Source organism: Chiloscyllium plagiosum, unplaced genomic scaffold (genome assembly GCF_037043375.1).
Source record: "Chiloscyllium plagiosum isolate Xiang-an unplaced genomic scaffold, Cpla_swu_hap1 HiC_scaffold_18, whole genome shotgun sequence".
Classification (NCBI taxonomy): Eukaryota; Metazoa; Chordata; class Chondrichthyes; order Orectolobiformes; family Hemiscylliidae; genus Chiloscyllium; species Chiloscyllium plagiosum.
This window is the reverse complement of record NW_028270156.1, coordinates 34,612,620-34,627,949: the sequence shown is the minus strand read 5'-3', so window position 1 is coordinate 34,627,949 and position 15,330 is coordinate 34,612,620. Positions and strand designations below refer to the sequence as shown.

The window sequence follows — 15,330 nt, the reverse complement described above, 5'->3', positions numbered from 1 at the left end:
CCAACACAAGACTTCTGACTGACAAGGTACATGAACAGTGCATGGTCAGTCTTGGATTAGCTAGGGCAAGTGGAATGTGCTGAAATTCTGATTTGTTCCTTAAGGGTGATGGTTATCTTACTAATGTTATTTCCTGTTAACATGGCCTGTCGAATTAGTAAGTTTACAGACAATACAAAGATTGGTAGAGTTGCGGATAGTGTGGCTGATTGTCTGTCCAAGCCATTCAGTATTCTGTATATTTCAATAGATTCCCCCCTCATCTTTTTATACTCCATCGACTATAAACCCAAAGTCCTCAAATGTTCCTCATATGCTAAGCTTTTCATTTCTGGGACCATTCTCATGAACCTCCTCTGAACATACCCAGGGCCAGTACATCCTTCCTGAGATAAGGGGTCTAAAACTGCGCACCATAAATTCTGGAGGCTTTAGTTAGATGATGACTGGACATGCTAATGCAAAAGAAAATCAATTAAATCACCTTCACAGCTTTCTAAACCCAAGAGCATTAATTTCCAGAAGCTTGGCTTTTAACCCTTGAAATTCTGCACAGCGTGTCCACTTGACCCATCTTATCCTAGGATGTCCTGACCCATCAGTTTACAGAGAGGTCAGCTGTGGACAACATCATTGGAGAAACTGTTTGCTCGAGGGTTAATGTACAATATCTTGAAAAGACTGAAGTCCACAAAATTATGCAGAATAATGACAGGGATCATTATTGTTTACAAGATTTCATATCAAAGGATATAATGCAGCAAAGGTTAGCTGAGTTGCTACTGCAATCCTAGAAGTAGTGCAATTAAATGGAGGTGCAAGAACAGAGAAACTTCTGGCATTTTTTCAGGGGTCCCATACCCCATACTGTGAGGTGAGGGATGGAGTGGGGGGGGGGGGGGGAGTGGGGGGGGGGGGGGGGGGTTACCCAAACCCACCAATTTCAAGGACCCAAAGTTTTAACACTATAACCATGACCTTCTGGTAGATCGAAACTGGTTGTTCCCCAATAGTTGGGGGGATTCTCACTCAGGCTGCAGAGCTGAATGGAAGGACAATTGATTATGAGGAATAATTACCCCAATTGATTCGAGCAATCATCATGTGACCTGCAGCACCAGGGAGATGAAGACAAATTCTGGGGACTTTGCCCATTCTGGGAGGGGTAGCAATGGTACTTGTGCAAAAATACTCAGTACCTGGAATTAGCCCTGTTTGGCAGGGAGAAGGATGGTTCTGATTGCCTCCTGTGTAAAAGTCTCTTGTTCCTGGGCAGCAGACCCAGCAGGTGGAATAACCCTCTCCTGTTTCTAAATACGAACAATAATTCAGTATTTGAGGGAATACATTGAAGCTATAAAGAATTGCTTGAATTAAACATTAACTTTCTGGACAGAGATAAACCAATAATCCTTCAATTTGAATAAGTAACTAGGTCATTAACTAGGTTTGAGATTATGGATCATCTTAAAGAAGCAGCCAATGTGTGACTAAATAAGCAATAAAAACTGCAAGAAGGATATTATTAAAATACTCAGGGAATCAGGTTCAGCTTCCTGTTAAAAATCATTTCTCTTTTAGTTAAAAGTCCTTTCTTGGTCTTAACTGGCTACTCGAGTTTAACTCTCCGTTTTTCACCAGTCCCTGACTGGAAGGCAGGGTTTCCAGAGTTTCCACAGCCTATGACAATTGGTTCTGGTTTTAATGACAATTAAGAGCCATCTCCTGTGCTCAGTGTCACCACCGTGTGGCAAGACTGGAGAACGTTGACTCATGAAGGGAGGTGGGATGGGGAAAGCCTGTTAGCTGTTGGGCAGCCATTCTTTAAGAGCTTAAAATACACTGTCTCCTCCAGGACAGGGCTACACAGAGTATTCACACAATGAGGCCCATCCTGCTCAGACTTTCTTTGATCCATGGGATGGGAAAGCACCTCCTTTCCTCACCTCATCCCTGTAACAGCACTACCTTCCTTTAACTTCCCCACTCCGTCCACTGTAGCTGAGGCTTGTTTGACTGGCTTCAGTGGCACCATACCCTGAGCTCATGCTCAAACCATAAGGCTTGTGACCTCTCTTGTCCATGTGACTCCCTTCTGCCCTCCTCCGACTCTGGCCTCCTGCACTTCCCCCGTGCACTTCATTCCACCATTGGAGGTCATGCCTATTTTCCAATCACTGCGATTCTCACCCTAGCCTCCTCCACCTCTCCACCTCACTCTCCTCCTGTTACATCAGTAACTGTAAACCAAAATAATCTCAAAGAATTTGCAGACATTGGCAAGAAGTCGCCACTTTGTAACAAAAGTAACAATGAATTAGTTCGAATTTGAATGAACAGGAAAATGATACTTCAAATAAATTGTGAATTTAACCTGAAGTGACCGATACAAGCAAGATGCAGCTGCACAACCACAAATATTCACGTCACTCCCACAGAGATGTGATATTACGTAACAGTGTAGTTCCATAGTTTGCTGGTCTTTCGGTAGGTCAGGAGATCTGCCTGACAGCAGCTTTAACCTCTCAGTTTCAAAGTTACAATTAGTGTCAGCACGAACACATCTCAACAAACCCTTTCTCTCCCTTAGGTTACAAGAGTCCTGAAAGTATAGCTTTCCAGTCTTTCTTTTCAACTGCATAATCGAGAGCAAAAACACAAACATCCCAGATCACGGTTTGGCCATTTCTGAGAGAACACTCAGCTTCTTGGGGCCTCACAGGTTTTAGACCACGGCTTTCCAGGGTCAGGACACCGAGTGGGCTCTCAAGCTGGAAATTTGAGTTTCCAAGCTCTGAAGTAGCTGTGGCCACCATGGAGCTCTGACTGAGCTGCGCTCCTAATCTTAGAGATACCCACGCTCACAGCCTCCCTCCTTAGTCTCGCTCCATCCTGCACCCATAGTTTTCCCACCACCTCCCCTCTTACAGGTCTGTCTCCCTTACTCCACACTCTGATCCACCCCTATCCAACTGTCTCACTAATCTCACTGTAGGATTACGACAACTTTGGAAGCTTTAAATTGAATCATTGTGGGAAAAAGTTTGGCAAGCACTGCTATAGATAGACCTTTTAGCCATTTCCACAATGTCTGCAGGAGCTCACATCTCCTTTCCTGCCAAACAGAAAAACAACTTCACAGAAATAGGAGGAGACCATCCAATAAGGTGATGGCTAACTTGTGTACTAACTGTCTTTAGCCCACATCCCTTAATACCTTTGCTTAAATTTAAAATTAACTGATCCAACATCCACTGCCATTTGTGAAGAGTTCTAAAAACCAGCACCTTTTGCTTGTGGAATTGCTTCCTAACATCTCTCCTGAATCATCTGGCCTTAACTCTTAGACCCTGTTCCCTCATTCTAGAATCCCTAACCAGTGGAAATAGTTTATCTGTATCTACCCTATCTTTTCCTGTTAATATCTTGAACACTTTGATCAGATCATCCCTTAACCATATAAATTACAGATAAAACAGGATTAATTTATACAATTAGGCGAAAGTGAGTACTACAGATGCTGGAGATAAGAGTCAAGAATGTGGTGCTGAAAACGCACAGCAGGTCAGGTAGCATCTGAGGAGTAGGAACATCGATGTTTCAGGCAAAAGACCTTCATTAGGACTGTGGCTGGGAGCCTCAGGGATGGAGACATAAATTGGAGGGGGGTGGGTTTGGGGGAAGGTAGCTGAGGGTGCAATAGGCGTACTTTATCTGTTGCTCCTGATACGGTCTCCTCTACTCGCAGAGCGCTTCAGAGAACATCTCCGGGACACCTGCACTAATCAACCCCATCGCCCCGTGGCCCAACAGTTCACCTCCCCTTCCCACTTTGCTGAGGACAGGCAGATCCTGGGCCTCCTCCATCGCCACTCCTTTACCACCCGATGCCTGGAGGAAAAACACCTCATCTTCAGTCCCGGGACCTCCCAACCCCAGGGCATCAATTTGGATTTCACCAGTTTCCACATTTCCCCTCCTCCCACCTTACCCCAGTTCCAATCTTCCAGCTCAGCACTGTCCCCATGACCTGTCCTACCTGTCCATCTTGCTTCCTATTTTTTCGCTCCACCCTCCTCTCTGACCTATCACCTTTATCCGCACCTCCATCTACCTGTTGCACTCCCAGCTACCTTCCCCCCTCCTATTAATCTCTCTACCCCTGAGGCTTCCAGCCTCATTCCTGATGAAGGGCCTCTGCCCAAAACGATTTTCCTGCTGCTCGGATGCTGCCTGACCCACTGTGCTTTTCCAGCACGACACATTTGACTCTAAGTTTTGCAATCCCTCCTCATATCTAAGTCTCTGAAATTCAGCTTTTATTCTTGTAAGCCTACACTGTACTCTCTCCAAGGTCAATCTATCCTTCCTAAGTTGTGATGCCCGGACCTGCTCACAGTTCTCCAAATGTTTTTGTGTAACTGCAGGTCATGTTCTACATCTTTGTACTCCAGCCCTCTAGATATAAAGGCCAGCATTCCATTAGTTTTCTTTATTGTTTTCTGCACCCAAAGATCTTTGCATCTGAACCCTCAGGTCTCATTGGACATCCACTGTATTTAACTTCACACAATCTAGCAAATGCCCTGATCTATCTTTTGCCAGTCCAAAATGGATAACCTCATGCTTGCTAACTTTGAAGACCATCTGCCACTGTTTTGCCCATTCACTTACAGTCTTAGAGTCATAGAGATGTACAGCACGGAAACTGACCCGTCGGTCCAACTCGTCCATGCAGACCAAATATCCTAACCTAATCTAATCCCATTTGCCAGCATTTGGCCCATATCCCTCTAAACCCTTCCTATTCATATATCCATCCTTAGTCTAGCAATGTCCCTTTGTAATTTTGTGCTATCATCTACACTGTCCCCAATGCCACCTAACTTTGTGTCATCAGCAAATATGGATATATGACTTTCTATGCCATTATCCAAGTTGTTAGTAAATCATGTGAATAATTGATTTTCCAAAACAGATTGCTATGGGTCACCACGGGCCACATTCTGTCAATTTGACTAGCTACCCATTATCCGTACTTTCTATCACCTGCCACTCAACCAATTTTCCAGCCAGGTCAGTCATTTGCCCTCAGGTCTGTGGGGCTTCTATCATAGTTAACAGTCCCTTGTGTGGAACTTTGACAAAGGTCTTCTGAAAGGACTAAGAATTAGAGCCAGGCCGTTCAGGAGAGATGTTAGAAGGCACTTTATATACAAAAGGAAGTGGAGGTTTAGAACTCTCTTCCTCAAATCATGTTTGATGCTAATTCACTTGTTAAATTTAAATCTGAAATAAACATTTTTATTAAGCAAGAATATCTAGGGATATGTGCCCAAGGCATGTAGGAGTTATACCACAGACCAACCAAGGTCTTATTGAATAGTGGAGCAGGGTCTAGGGACTAATAGCCTATTCCTGTTCCAACGTTCCTATGTACCTAAGCCCATATAAACAACATCCAAAGACAGTGTCCAATCCATCTTAGTCACCTCTTCAAAAAATGTAATGAGCTTACCTGCTGGCTCTCCCTGAGATGTTTAAGTTACTCCTATCTTTGAGTATAGACTCCAGAAATTTCCCCACTACAGATATTAGGCTAACTGGTCTATTATTCTGTAGTTTTCCTTTTTTGCTCTTCTTAAAACGTGGGGTGACACGTGCAATTTGCCAATCCAGAGAATGATTCCTGTATCCCCTACTTCCTTTAACACTTTTGGATGAAAACCATCAGATTTTGGGAATTTATCATCTTTAATTCCAATAATTTCCTCATTACTGAGCTTTACTTACATTAATTGATTCAGTTCCTGTTCCCAATCCACTATTATCTCCTTCAGGACTTCCGGCAAGCTATCCTTCTTTTCTATTGTAAATACTGACTCAAACAAATCATTTCAATATATCTGCTATTTCCCCATTGTCATTGACAATATCCCCACTTTCAGTCTTTATTGGGTCAACATTGCTCCTGACCAGCTGTTTTCCCTTAATGTAACTCAAAATTCTTCTTATTGATTTTGACATTGCTGGCAAGTTTCCTTTCATAATTGCTTTTAGTAGCTCTTATAAGCTGTTTTGTGGTCCTTAGCTGGTCTTTGTATCTTTCCCTTTCTTTTGCACTTTTGTAAGCCTTTTCTTGCAGTTTTATGCTATCCCTTATCTCTAGTTATCCGTGACTGTTTTTTGTGAAGTAGAGCTTTTCCCTCTCAGGGATATAAACTGGTTTTGGATTGTGTTAACTGTTTCTTCAAACATCTTTCACTGTTCTTCAGTTGTTTTACCCATTAGCAGAGTCTCCCAGTTTAATGTGGATAGTCTCTGCCTCATCTCGTTAAAGTTGGCTTTATCAAAATCTATCATTTGAGTCGCTGATTCATGCATTTTGCTTTCAACTGCTGCATTGAACTTGATCATGTTATGATCTTTATTTGATAAATGTTTGTGCACAGTTAGGTTACTGGAGTATTATTCATTACTAAATCCAATATGCTTCCTTGTTGCAACCAGGAAACATTGCTGTACGAAACTACTCCAGAAATTCACACTTTTCTGACAGGTGCTTGACTGCCACTCCCAATCTATGCTAAAGTTAAAATTTGCCATTAGTATTGAGGAAATGGAATCATGGACTTGGGTCTAGAGAGGTTTGTATTATTGAATCAACCTACTTTGGTATTAACATCACAAAGTAAGATGGTTTATCGTAAACTCTCTGGAAATGGACAATCCAAGCAGCAGAGTGTGTACTGATGGCAATGGTTTAAATTTACCATGAGAAGGCACTTTTGTGTACATTATATTCTGCTGTTTGGTTCAGAGATCCTTATAGCACATAAGACTTCATCAAAATCAGCCATCTAAATTGTGAATGAGTGGCAGAGTACATTTTGTTTTTTTGATGAATAAATGAACTTGTTAACTAGATATCTGTGATTGAACTTATTAGGTACATTGGAATGCACCAAATCCCCAATATTTCAGTCATTCATTTCACCCATTTTACCCTTTTCCCAAAAACACACATTCAGAGGTGGGACCTTCTGATGTGAAAAACATCAATAAACTGTTTGAGTTTACTTCTTTTGTGAATTTATTTGTTTTGACTCCAAGTTTACATGCGACTTCCCGAAGTCAGAGTGAAATGAAGCATGTTTTGCTCGAAGGTCTGAGGTTTAATGCAGGTAAATGAGTTCGACTAGATGGATTTAAACAAACAACCTACTTCCTAGAACCTTAGCACCAATATAAATCACATTAACATCATAATTTCAGTTAAGTCAGAAGGAATGTGGAAGGAAATAAACTTACATAAATGTTTGGAAATTGCTATTTCCTTAATTTAGTTTTACTTCACAATACAAACTTACAAAAACGTAAACTGATTAACCCTGTGCTGTTGGTCCAGGGGGATTTTTACCTGGAAACATCTGGCCGAAATATTTCCCAAAATGAGCTCTGAAGTTGTGTCACTGGACTCAAAACATTAACCCTGCTGCCAGACCTGCTGTGTTTCTCCAGCAGTTTCTGTTTCTGAAATGTTTCCTGCTTCAGTCTGAAATGGTGTGCAAAGGAGTTACTTACTGATTAGGGTGATCATTATTTTCATACAGAGTCATAGAGTCATTGAGATGTACAGGACAGAAACAGACCCTTCAGTCCAACTTGCCCATGCCGACCAGATATCCCAACCCAATGTAGTCCCACCTGCCAGCACCCGGCCCACATCCCTCCAAACCCTTCCTATTCATACACCCATCCAGATGCCTTTTAAATGTTGCAATTGTACTAGCCTCCACCACTTCCTCTGGCAGCTTATTCCATATACATACCATCCTCTGCATGAAAAGGTTGCCTATTAGGTCTCTTTTATATCTTTGCCCTCTCACCCCAAACCTGTGCCCTCTAGTTCTGGACTTGCCCATCCCTGGGAAAAGACTTTGTCTATTTACCTATCCTTGCCCCTCATAATTTTATAAACCTCTGTAAGGTCACCCCTCAGCCTCTGATGCTCCAGAGAAAACAGCACTAGTCTATTCAACCTCTTCCTATAGCTCAAATCCTCCAACCCTGGCAACATCCTTGTAATTCTTTTCTAAACCCTTTCAAGTTTCACAACATCCTTCCAATAGGAAGGAGACCAAAATTGCACGCAATTTTCCAACAGTGGCCCAACCAATGTCCTGTACAGCCGCAACATGACCTCCCAACTCCTGTACTCAATACTCTGACCAATAAAGGAAAGCATAACAAATGCCTCTTCACTGTCCTGTCTACCTGTGACTCTAATTTCAACGTGCTATGAACCTGCACTCCAAGGTCTCTTTGTTCAGCAACACTTCCTAGGACCTTAACATTAAGTGTATAAGTCCTGCTAAGATTTCAGTTTGAACACACAATTCCCTTTATAGGATGTGAGTACTGCTGCTATGACCAGAACTGGGATAGTCCCCTGGTGAAAACTTTGGATTAAAATGATAACACTTCATCTGCCTGAAATATGAGTTTGCAGATCATTTCTTCCCCATCATAATCACTGTCAATGATTAGCAGCTGATGTAAGTCAAGACCTTTGAAACATGATGTGTTTAAGTACACGTGCCCTAATTCTCTCTCTGAATTCTGATTTCCTGGAAAGGAATGCTAAACTTTGTTCAGCGCAGTTAATTAGTGAGCTGTGCTCTCATTCAAATCTCTCTGTAAAAGAGAACTGAGCATTTTCAAACTCTGATTGATTATTTTGAGACAGAGACCAGGGGATTTCTAGAAGTAGTAATATTTGCCACAGGAAATATTTACAATGAATTTGGAAAAGTTCAGCACAGTGTGGTTAGAATCCCCACGATGGGTGGGGATTTCTAGAAGTAGAAACATGTGCCACACGAAATGAAGACAATTAATTTGGAAATGTTCAGCACAGTGTGGTTAGAATTTTGTTTCATGGACAATCATTGGCAATCCTTTCCTTTTAAAATTTAGGGATACAATGTTAAGGCAAGATAATGATCATGGAAATTGTGCTGTTACATCAGAACAGCATTTTCATATGTAATCCTCACCAACAAGTTTTCTTCAATGGTGCAAAGACCTAAATCACAAATGTCACTTGTATTTAGATTGATGACACACAAAATGCAGCTTCAGAAGGATGGCATTATATCTGAGGACTAGAGTGTGAATTCATTTGAGCACTAGCTCTCACAAGTAGAATGCTATTCAATACTTAATACTAGATATGCAATATAATAAGGATCAATAACTGAAATACTAATTGGAAGAAGTCCTTCTTTCAAAAGACCTCCTCGTCTGATATTTAGGTTGTCTTGCCTGTAATGGTGGAAGTGAGCAGTGCAGATTCCGGAGATTAGAGTCAAGACTAGAGTGGCGCTGGAAAAGTACAGCAGGTCAGGCAGTATCCAAGGAGCAGGAAAATCGACATTTTGGATAAATGAAGGGCTTTTGCCCGAAACATCGATTTTCCTGCTCCTCGGATGCTGCCTGACCTGCTGTGCTTTTCCAGCACCATTCTAATCTTGCCTGTATTGGTGACTAATTATGACAGTATGAGATAGTGAGGACTGTAGATGCTGGAGAGTCAGAGTCGATAAAGTGTGGTGTTGGAAAAGTACAGCAGGTCAGGCAGCATCCAAGGATCTGGAGAGTCAACCATTCCGGCAGGACCCTTCATCAGGACTACCTTGATCATGCAGCAGGCTCCTCTCTTAGCAAAAATGTTAATATATGCAAACTATTATAAATTACTCCAATGCAGGGAAATTAATTGCAATCTATTAAGTGGCAACAGGATCTCACTCTAACCCTAACTTTAAGTGTATTGAGAGCTCCTTTAAAATGTTTAGTGAGTGATCTGAGGTAAGTGCCATTTTACCTTGTCAATCTCATGTTCTGCACAGTGTTCCATCTCCAGCTTTCTCGTCTGTAAAATCAAAGAGGAATATGGGTTAAAAATAATTCCTATGGTATTATAACAGTTCATTTCACACATAATTTCCTTTAACAAGGGTATGAATGATGCTTTTCCCCAGCCTTATTTGTGAAACACCCAATAGCCAAACGCTTTGCATTTTCTATTGAGGAGCACTTCCCTTGGATTCTGAGAATTCTTCTAAATAACCAACTTTGTTACTACAACAGTGGAGGCACTTTCTGTAAAGTATACGAATCATGTGGAAACAGTAAGGGTGCAGGCAGCACAGTGGAAAATGGGAACACCAGTTCTTGCCATAAAACAACAACAGGAACAACAACTGAAGCAACACAGGAATGGACAGAGGTCATTCAGCCTGTTCTGTCATTTAATGAGACCACCATTGATTGGACCACAACTTCAACTGAAACTTCCAACTGAATCTCGACCTTTTGGAGTTCAAAGCTGCAGTTACCCACTGCCGAGACTTGTAAAGCTGCTCTCTCAGATGAATATCGTGCAGCCACGCTCCAAATATTATTGCCAGAGAAAATAATTTCTCTCCATTTAACATTTCGGCTGCTCTTATCACTTTAAGCAACTAAACAAGTGTCATTCTTCCTCAGCTTCAAACGTCAATCAATGAACTCAGAACCTCACATCCTTGGATTGATATTCATCAGTAAGAGTTTGTCCTCTGGAAATTCCTGGTCCCAATTTGCTTTTAAAACTGTTTCTCAGGATGCAGGCATCACTAGCAAGGCTGACATTTATTGCTCAACCCTAGTTGCCCTGAAGGCATTGGTAATAGAATGTCGTCTTGAACAGTTGCAGTTGGTGAATTTCCTCCCACACTGCTGCCAAACAAAAGTCTGATACGATGCTGCGGTAATTCTGGATCTGGCGTTTTGCACTCCTGGAGAGGTTCTCCCGTTCTTTATAATATTATTTCTCAGCCAGAAAATGCATGCAATAGCAATTTTAATCTTTACCAGCAGATCTCCAGTGGCCCTTAATTTAGCAAAGTGCTTGGTGGACTCCATGCACTTCATTACAGGGAATGGCATTCCTTGCTCATGAGTGTGGATCTGTGAGATAGGAGATGACCTTCAGCTCTGGTGTGAACATAGATTTCAGCTGTGGCTCAGTGGGGACGCACTCTCACTCTTGAACCAGAAAGTCGTGGGTTTAAACCTCAAACTGGACATCTTGAGTGCACAATCCAACTAACCTCCTAAATCTGTGATTGGGGCAATGCTTTCCTTTTAAAATTTAGGGATGTAATGTTAAGGTAAGGTGGTGGTGATGGAATTTGTGCTCTTATATCAGGACGGTATTTTCACATTTGGACCCAGCACAAAAAAAGCTTTCTTCAATGATACTGGGACATAAATCACAAACATCACTTGCATTTAGACTGATGCCAAGCATGATTCAGTCACCTTCAGAAGGATGACATTACATCTGAGGACAAGAGCGAGAATTCATTTAAGCACTAGCTCTCACTAGAATGTCATTCAATACCTATTGCTAGATATGCAATATAATAAGGATCAGCCACTGGAATAGTAACTGGGAGAAGTTCTTTTTTCAAAGATCTCCTGATCTGGCATTTAGCTTCTTTTACCTGTAACAATGACTATCTTAATCACACGAAAGCTCCTCTTTTTGTGTTCTACAAGAATATTAATATTTGCAAGATGCTATAAATTAACCTAATGCAGGGAACTTAAATACCAAATTCCAAAATGCAGCTGTGAGGTCGATTTACTTTGCAATCTCATATGTAGCACTATCATCAATGTTTTGTGCTCTGTGATCTCACGGCAAGAACACAGCAGAGCTCAGAGATAGAGGATGTGGGCACTTTTAACAAAGCAATCAACTGATATTCTGAGTCAGCTCTGTCCATTGATATATTTCAAATTAAAACTGTAGCAGTGGAATCGTCCCTACAGTTGGATCAGGAGGTCTGGGTTCAGATCCCACCTGCTCCAGAGGTGTGTAACAATGTTTCTGAACAGATTGATTAGAGAAATAGGTTAAAACAGGAAACACTGGAAATGCTCAGAGGGCCTGGCACCATCTATGGATTAAAAACAGAGCTAACGTTTCAGATCTGCAACCTTTTATCAGGACTGGGAACAGTCAGAGATGAAACAAATTTAAAGCAAACACAGAATCCAGGAAAGGGGCTAAGGTGGGAAGCAGAACAAAAGGGAAGGTCTGTGTTGAGGTGAAAACGAGACTGATTAACTGACAAAAGGATGATAGCGAAAGGCAAAAACCTGTGAGATTTGCATTTATATAGCGTCTTTCACAACCTTGAGATCTAAAACTGGATGATTTGTATTCTTAGCAGAATTTAGAACAGTTGTCACTATTGAGTTTGATTGGTGAACATTCAGGTAACACTCCCTCCACCATTTCCGCCACCTACAAACAGGTCCCACCACCAGAGATATATTTTCCTCCCCAGCCCTATCTGCTTTCTGTAAAGACAGTTACCTTCACGACTACCTCATCAGGTCCATGCCCCCTAACAACCCACCCTCTCCTCCCGTCCTGGCACCTTCTCCTGCCACCACAGGAATTGCAAAACCTGTGCCCACACCTCCCCCCTCACCTCCATCCAAGGTTCCAAAGGAGTCTTCCAAATCCATCAAAGTTTCACCTGCACTTCTACACATGTCATGTATTGTATCCGTTGCTCCCGATGAGGTCTCCTCTGCATTGGAGAGACAGGACGTCAACTCGCAGAGTGCTTCAGAGAACATCTCCGGGACACCCGCACCAACCAACCCCACCACCCTGTGGCTGAAGACTTCAACTCCCCCTCCCACTCCGCCAAGGACCTGCAGGTCATGGGCCTCCTCTATTGCCACTCCCTTATCACCCGATGCCTGGAGGAAGAACACCTCATCTTCCACCTTGGGACCCTCCAATCTCATGGCATCAGTGTGGATTTCACCAGTTTCTTCATTTCCCCTCCCCCCACCTTACTCCAATTCCAACCTTCCAGCTCAACACCACCCCCATGACCTGTCCTACCTGTCCATCTTCCTTCCCACCTATCGCTCCATCCACCTCTCTGACCCATCACCATTACCCCCACCTCCATCCACCTACTGCACTCTCAGCTACCTTCCCCACAGCCCCACTCCCCATCCTTATCTCTCCACCCCCAAGACTCCCAGCTTCATTCCTGAAAAAGGGCTTTTACCCGAAATGTCGATTTTCCTGCTCCTCGGATGCTGTCTGACCTGCTGTGCTTTTCCAGGACCACACTCTTGACTCTAATCTCCAGCATCTGCAGTCCTCACTTTCACCTCGGTAATGTTCCCTGTCTAACGTATACATTCTGATGAGGTAATTGTGCTGAAAATAAAGTCAATGCCAAGGTAAATATTGCACTGAAGGAGTCAGACTACAGAACAACACACAAGGGATTTTGAAGAGGAGTGAAATTACTAAGGGACTTTTTGCAATTTATTTTAAAAGAAATATTCAGATTTGAAAAGTACCCACTGTAACTTCCCCTCATTACTACATGACATAGTAAGATTGTCCTTACATCTGCAGGCTCATTCCTGATGAAGGGCTTATGCCCGAAACGTCGATTCTCCTGTTCCTTTGATGCTGCCTGACCTGCTGCGCTTTTCCAGCAACACATTTTTAAGCTTACATCTGCAGGCATCTAGACTTTAGAGCTAGCAAATGACCAGGCATTTCTTTCTGATCATCTCCAGTCAGCATGGAGGGGAGGAGAGGATCACTGTGTCTCTGTTCCTTGTCACCCTCTGACTGGGCATTGTGTGCTGCATGCTGCATGAGTTACTGCAATGTTTCTATAATTAGAAAGGAAGCAAGACTGGCATTTATCCCCAATCACTAGGCATTTGAAAGTACTTTACTGCGATTGAAATATTTTTCGAAGCATAATCAACTGTTCTAGTGTAGAAAACTAGGCAGCCTGTATGTGCCCCGCAAACTCCTACAAATAGCAATGTGCTAATCTCCAGTTAATCACTTCTTTATCACAAACAAAAACAGACAGTGAGTGAAACACCAGGTCTGGTAACATCTGTAGATAGAAATCAGAGTTAACATTTTGGGTCCAGTGACCGTTTGTCAGTTCTTGCATTCATATTAAGTTTTTTAAAGTTGATCCCTCCATGGATTGCCATCTGAAAGCAATGAAAAGGCATCTGTGCTCTGATATTTCTGTGAGCATTGTCATTGGAAGCTCTTTGCTCGTGGTAGGGCCAGCCATAGCCTCAATGTTGGGGTGAGGTGACAGACAAAAGTTCCTCAAAGACAGGAAAAGGCAATGTAGAACTGTATGTTCCACCAGCAGCAAAGGTGCTAGAAGGCTACTGTGACATGGTGGTCAATCATGGTACTGCACACCACTAAAATCTACCCACCAAGGTCGTATTGCCTATCACAGTGCTGAGGAAATCCCCTCAATGCTGAGAGACAGACTGTGGGTTTAAAACTCCCACAGTAACCTCTGACACCATCTTTGTCCCACATTAAATATTGAGAACAATGCTAGGAACTGTTCATTCCACTCATCAACCTCCCAACCAAATGACTCGGTCAATCCAGATTCTGTGGATTATGCCCTGAATATGTGAATGTCTTAGAAACTTCATTGCCATCCTTCAATTGCTTCATGATGATATGATCACAACTGTGTTCAGTGGGAGGCATGGAATGGATACCTTCAAAACCCAAGCTGGGGTCAGCCAAAGCTGTATAATCAGCCCCCTACTACTTACAATCCACCAGACGGTGACTATTCACCTCATCAAGTCTCCTCCCTTTATATCTAAACTGACCATCACAGACACACTCATCTACAGTTTGCAATGCGTGTCTTAACAGGAGCAGGTGTGTGATGGATCTGAAACATGGGAGGATGGAATCCAGCTCTGAAGTTACCGAGTGTGATGCTGAGGCCTGCAGGCTGTAGGGTTCCCAAGTGCAAAATGAGATGTTGTTCTTCGAGCTTGTGCTGAGGCTCACTGGAACACTACAGCAGGCCAGTGACAGAAACATTGGCACAAGAACATGGTGGTGTGTTGAAGCAGCAGACAACTGCAAGCTCGGGGTCATTTTTACAGTCAGAATGTAGATATTCTGCAAAATGATCACCCAGTCTGTGTTTTGTCTCCCCAGTGTAGAGAGGACCACATTGTGAACGGTGAATACAGTGGATTAGATCGAGTGAAGGTTGCTTTTACCACAGTTACCCGTTCCCATGTACTGCTAGGCCCATTATCACATTATATGGATTACTAACCCATTCACAGCTAACCCATTTTCTCACTCTTACTTCTTGTTTAGCTTTTCGTTTGTCCTGGCCTCCTATCCATAGTCTCCTTATTTACCAATCT

At 42.6% G+C, this 15,330-nt stretch overlaps 1 long non-coding RNA gene across 1 annotated transcript in view; it reads right to left on the bottom strand.

Annotated features, from left to right (window-relative positions):
• LOC148146875 (uncharacterized) overlaps positions 1 to 13,602 on the bottom strand; it is a 46,358-nt gene extending 32,756 nt beyond the window's left edge. The window contains exons 1-2 of the long non-coding RNA XR_015760144.1: positions 13,503 to 13,602; positions 9,890 to 9,937 (exon numbers count right to left, since the gene is read on the bottom strand). This is a non-coding gene — a long non-coding RNA (uncharacterized LOC148146875). The remainder of the gene's footprint in view (positions 1 to 9,889; positions 9,938 to 13,502) is intronic.
• Positions 13,603 to 15,330: the final 1,728 nt, after the last annotated feature.